Genomic DNA, 6,728 nt, shown 5'->3' with positions numbered 1-6,728 from the left:
ATATATATATATATATATATATATATTTAAACAGAAATTTAAAATGGCAAATGAGCTGGATTCAGTGCCACACGCCTGTAATTTAATTCCAGCAACTCAGGAGGCTGAGGCAGGAGGATCATGAGTTCAAAGCCAGCCTTGGCAACTTAACTAGGCCCTAAGCAACTCAGCAAGACCCTGTGTCTAAAAAAAAGTATATATATAGATAGAGAGAGAGAGAGAGAGGGAGAGAGAGAGAGAGAGAGAGTGAGTGAGTTGGGGGATGTGACTCAATGGTTAAGCACCCCTGAGTTCAATCTTTGGTACCAAAAATAAAGGCAAATTATCTGAATAGACATATCTCAAAAGAAGACACACAAAGTGCCAAAGAGTATATGAAAATTTTTTTTCAATATCACTAGTCATTAGGGAAATAGAAATCAAACTGGCTATCGCTAATCACCACACCTGTAATTCCAGCTCCTCAGGAAGCTGAAGCAAGAGGATTGTACACACAAGATCAGCCTGGGCAACTTAGAGAGACTCTAAGGAAAAAAACCTTGGGGGCTGAGGTTATGGGGTCAATGGTAGAGCGTTTGCCTAGCTAGCATGTGTGAGGCACTAGGTTCAATTCTCAGCACCACAAAAAATAAATAAATAAATAAAGATATTGTGTTCATCTATAGCTAAAAATATTTTAAAAAGAAAAGACTTAAAGGGCTGGAACTTTGCACAGTGGCAGTATCATATAAATGATGTTTATCTGAGGCACAACTACTGCTAATTGAAAACTTTTCCCAATATCTCACCATAATGATTTGCTATATAGTCTCTAAGGAGACTGAATAGAATCAGTTAATAAATAAATAAATAAATAAACAATGAAGGGCTGGGGATGTAGCTTAGTGGTAGAGCATTTACCCAACATGCTCTAGGTCCTGGGTTCAGTCTATAGTACAATATATATATATTGTTTTTGTCACATCTTCTTTTTATATCTCACTTTAGTAAGGATGCTATCATTGAAGCCAAGCACATTGATGCTCTCCTATAATCCCATGACTCAAGAGGCTGAGGCAGAAGGATTTCAAGCTTGAGACCAGTCTCAGCAACTTAGTGAGACCCTGTCTCAAAATAAAAAATAAAAAGGCCTAGGGATGGGGCTCAGTGGTAAAGCACCCGTGGAGTCAATCCCATGTACCAAAAATAAATAAATATTTTTTAAAAACTAAGAAAGAAAGAAAAAGAAAAGACAAAAAAAAAGTCTAGTGAGAATGTGGAGAAAGAGAAACCTTTTTTCATATATTGTTGGTGGGAATGTAAATTTGTACAACCATATGGAAAATGGTATGAAGTTTCTTAAAAAACTAAAAATAAGACTATCATATGATCCAACAATCTTACTACTCATTATATATTCAGTGAAAAGGAAGTTTGTATATCACTGAAACATCAGCACACCCATGTTTATTGCAGCACTATAGCAATATTCATAATAGCCAAGATGTGGAATAAATCTAGGTATCCATCAATGAATGATTTGACTGGGGTATTCACTGATGATTGATTTAATATAGAAAATGGTGTGTGTGTGTGTGTGTGTATATATATATATATATATATATATATATAAGAGAGAGAGAGAGAGAGAGAGAGAGGCAGGAGTTCATTTTTTTCTTATGAATAAATAATATTTCATTGTGCAGATATATATACATACATACACATATATGCACAGTAGAATATTATTTATTCATAAGAAAAAAATGAAATCCTGTCTTTTGCAGCAACATGCACAACCTGAAGGACATTTTGCTAAGTGAAATAAGCCAGGCACAGAAAGAAAAATACCATATGATCTCACTCATAAATGGAACCAAAAAAAAAAGCTAATTTCTTAGAAGTTAAATACAGAATAATAGTTTCAAGAGGCTATAAATGAGTAGAGATTAGAGAAGTGTTCATTAAGTTATTCAAAAATTCAGCTACATAGGAGAATTATGGGACTTTTTGTTTTGTTTTATTTTCTGCTTTCCTCATGCTGTATAACACAATAGGTTGAGTATAATTAACAAAAATTTACTGTATATTTCAAAATACCTAGAATGTAGGATTATGAATGTTTCCAACACAAAGAAATGATAAATGTTTGAGGTGTTCAATATACTAATTACCCAGATTTGAACATTGCACAGTGTACATAGGTGTCAAAATATCACACAGCACCCATGAGTATATATAATTACTATATGTCAATAAAAACATAACCATAAAAGTAGAAAATAAAACAAAACAAAAAGTCCACATAATTTGCTTCACTACAGACAACAGTCTCAAAACTGAGGCAATGAAAATATTAAGAGGATAAAAAACTTTAGCAACTAAGAGACCTTGTGCTCCTGAGCCTTCTCCTCCTCCTCTGAAAGCCCCTCTTCCTCCTCCTCTTTAGTTTTCTCCTGCAGAGCTCCCTTTCTTTCCAGACTCCTCAGCCTCCACCACTCCCTAAATTTATTCCATTAAAACCTGTCCCTTTAATGTAAAGCCCACTGATGAACCCAGATAAACTCCAAGCTTCCAAGTTTCTTGGACTAAGGCTTATCTTAGAATCATTCCCAGGAATTCCAAATGTCACTGAAGACCTCATCAATTTGCTCAGAATTTAACACAGAAATTCAGGCCTATCAGTCAGGTTTTTCTGGTCTATAACGTTTGGTTCACATGACATCAGAAAGGCCAGGCCCAACAATGGATGGATGAAGCTCTCCAGACTCCTTCTGAGGTAGATAATGTCCCAACATTGAGATCAGATGTGAAAGTTGTCCAAAAATCTCCTCAAAGCTATCCTTGAGCATTTCCTAAGGTTTTAGACTGGAATAAAATTTAGGCTTGTACTGGGGAACCTAAAGAATCTGTTTACAATTACTACTACTGACTTTAATTCATTTTTAAGGAAAACTCTGACCTTCCTGTGACTGTTGACTCTACTTGAGTACACTTCCCTTCTGTGTTTGTGAGTGGCCAACTTCAAAGCTCTCCCACCTTTGTAAAAGAACCCACATGGAATAGGAAACTATGCCCACTCCAGATCTTGCAAATTTGGCTAATCAGTTAGCTTCTATTTTAGAGGATTCCAATAAAAAGAAAATTGCTAAAAGTCTCTCAGATACAAGTCCCCAAACAAAATTCTAGATGAAGTCCTCCTGGCTTATACTATTATTACAGAAATCCTGGAAAAGAGACTGCTACAAGGCAAAACAACAGCAACAAAAAAAGACCTCCTTTCAGAACCATCCAGTGACAGGTCTCTGAGGAAGACAAGGGCTTTTCTCAGTCTTTGCCCTTAATACCTTGGGGGTGGGGAGAAGTCTCTTCATATTGGGAATGAAGTTCTGATTATCCTTATAGATACTAGGACAACCCTCTGAGCATTTCACCTCACTGGCTTTAAAAACCCCTACTCTGGAGTAATAAGACAATCCAAATTGTGCATTCTCTAACAAGCCCCAAAATGTTTTCATGTCTTTATCTCTTTACATCTCGGTCTTTCATAAACACTCCCTTTTCCTTAATAGCTGTGCTCCAGTTCGCATTCTTGACACACATTTTGAAAAAAAAAAAAACCTGCAGGAATTTATTTTTCCTCTGAAAAGGGTAGATAATTTTAGAATTTGGCAAACCAGATAAACTAAGACCAATTCCAGGTCTTCTGAGTTCTCCTACTTCTCTCATTTGCTAAGCCACTCTTTGTTTCTATGGTAAACAAAAACTAACCTGCTCTTTTTTGTTAGAACATATATTAATGAATGATATTGTCAGTAGGTCAAATAGGCTCCTTAGTGTACTCACTATTAAGATTCAGATCAACCCATTGAAAACTTGACCTAGAATTAACCAGTACTCTTTAAACAAAGAAGCTCTTTTGGACATTAAACTATTATAAAAGAATAAAAGACAAAATCTCATTATTATCCTATGTACCAGTTCTTGTAATATTGTTATACCTCACTACACAGTTGCCCCAAACCCACATACCTTGCTGACCTTGATCATGAACAGCAGCAAACCAGTATGTAAGCCATCTAATACCTTTTAGCCTTCTCTTGGGCCAGCCAGCAATATATTGGGAAAGTAAAGGCCTGAGGTTTCAGTGAAAGTCCCTCACTTCTCAAATCCTAAAGGATGACTATTTTTCCCTCAGTGATGTACCTTACAGCCACCTGTGTATGACTCTTCTTGTGCACCTCCCTCACAATCAGTGTGCAAGAAAGATAGTCTACACTTGTTAAAACTCTAAGATGCTACAGGTCATAGGATTCATAAGAAATATTGCAACTGGTAAAAATTCAAGTAAAATATTTAAGTCACCTAATTTCAGGAAGTAGATTACAAATTAGATTCAGAACTGATACAAGGCATCTTACAATTTCTTAACTTCAAGTTCACTGTCACTCCATGGTTTCTTGGATTTGCCAGTTATGGCTGCAACAGTATCCCAAACTTCTGGCCCAACCCTTATATGCTTTACTTAAAACCACTAAACCCGATCTCTTTGTTTGGAGAGACCTTGAAGACATGGCTTGGCTAACTATCAACTCTCCTTCTTCTTTTTTTTAATATTTATTTTTAAATTATAGGTGGATACAATATCTTTATTTTATATTTATATAGTGCTGAGGATGGAACCCAGTGCCTCAACATGCTAGGTGAGCACTTTACCTCTGATCCACAGCCCCAGCCCCTCAACTCTCTTTCTTCTGTTTTGTGTATGAAAAGGAAAGAAATGCCCTGCAATTTTTCCCCTCAGTGGCAGGAATACAACCAAGACTTTACACATGCTAGGCATGTCAATCATTACTGATCCATGGGGTACAAGAATCAGAAACTGAGGTCAGATGCCCATGGTTCCTCCCCTTGTCTGTGGGCTGTCCCTGCTATAGCACTATTGGTCAAATCCACCAAAGAAATCATCTCTGGAGCTCTGATGGCCATTTTTGTTCCTATTGCTGTGGAATCTCTTTGAAAGTGTCTTCATACTTAACATCTTACTTTAGTTTTCTCAACTAACATGAAATCCTATTAACCACTCCATTTGACTCTTCAAAGTATTTACAGGACACTTCCTTGAACAATGCTGAGATGTCCTGGTTCACGGATGCCTCATACTTAAAAGGCAATACTGGTAAATATTATGCAGGTCATTAATATTAGTCCCTTTGAAATTAAGGAAGCAACCCCTTAACTTTCAGTTTTTTTGCCCAGCAGATGGAAATGTTTGCCCTAGTTGAGCATGCTCTCTTGCTAAAGGAAAAGCTGCTAACACTTATGTAGACACTAGGTATGCACTAGAAATGGTCATGATTTAGGAATATTATGGAAGCTGACAAGTTGCCTCACTTCTAGCGGAGACAAAATATAAGAATGGGCCATATGGAAAAATTCGTTAGATTTAATAGTGACCTGGTGTGTAGGCCAATATTAAGATTTCAGGCCATTCTCAATTAGGCTCTGTGAAAACTAGGGGATTACTACTCCTATATCTCACTGGTCAAATTTCTTGTCATATCCCAGATAGAAAAATTTCTGAATCATGATCTTAGAACAATTACTGAAGAATCACAATTTTGGCACCAGAAGCCAAAAAAATAAAAATAAGGAGATGGTGGCTACTTGTTTGTATGTTCTCCTTTTAAGCTGAAATATTAATTATATTTTTAAAATATTCCATCCAGGTGCAATAGTGTACACTTGTAATCCCAGTGACTTGGAAGGCTGAGGTAGGAGGATCACAAATTCAAGACCAGCCTTGGCAACATAGTGAAACCCTGTCTCACAATAAAAAGTGCTGAGGATGTAGCTCAGTGGTAGAGCACCCCCGGGTTCAATCCCTAGTACCACAAAATAAGATTAAAAATATTCCCTACCTAGTAAACCTCCATTGTAAATTAAGAACACACTTCACTGGATAAATTACAACATGGCTATGTGCTCTCTGTCCCATCTTACAATATTTTCTTTGTGTTATCATCCCCAATTAACTGTACTGGTTGAATGATACTCCTAAAAATCAATCCACAAAATTTTATGAAAACTTTGCAATTTTCCTGGCCAGAAATCCTATGTAAGTTATTATACATAAACCCTATGTATAACAATTTTGAATTTACAAGCTACTTTCCCCTCTTTGGATTGCATAAACTCTCAACCTTTGAAATAGTCATGGGCTGCCCCAGGCATTTGGCTCTTGCTGTTCTTTTGACCATCATTTTAAAAAAGGTACATTACTTTTGTGTTATAAATATATAATTAACACCAGGGATAAAAAATTATATAAAGGTATAATCAAAACTATGAATAAACATTACATTCTGGTAGCATATACAAATTATACTCTGGTAAATAAAGACTTGAAACATTAGAGCTTTTGTGTATTGGAAGACATTTCCAGGTCTGCCTCCAACCTTGTTGGACAGGCCACTAGCAGCCCCTTTTAACCAACATTTATGCTGCCAAGCTCCAAGGAGCTGATTTCTGGATACACATATCTCATTTACAGAAGGCACCAACCTCTTGTTGTACTTGGAGTCCTCTCCGAGACTTAACACTAATAATTTTTAGGAAATGAAGCCGATGTCATCTGATATGGACAGCTCTCCAAAGGTGACCAGACCAGACCTGTTTAAAGTCTTTATCTCTCTGTATTTATTTATTTATTTAATCATTTGGTGTTGAAGATCAAACTCAGGGCCTTA

This window comes from Marmota marmota, unplaced genomic scaffold, assembly GCF_001458135.2.
Source record: "Marmota marmota marmota unplaced genomic scaffold, marMar, whole genome shotgun sequence".
Taxonomy (NCBI): domain Eukaryota; kingdom Metazoa; phylum Chordata; class Mammalia; order Rodentia; family Sciuridae; genus Marmota; species Marmota marmota.
The sequence above is the reverse complement of the archived record's forward strand: the minus strand, read 5'-3'. Positions refer to the sequence as shown.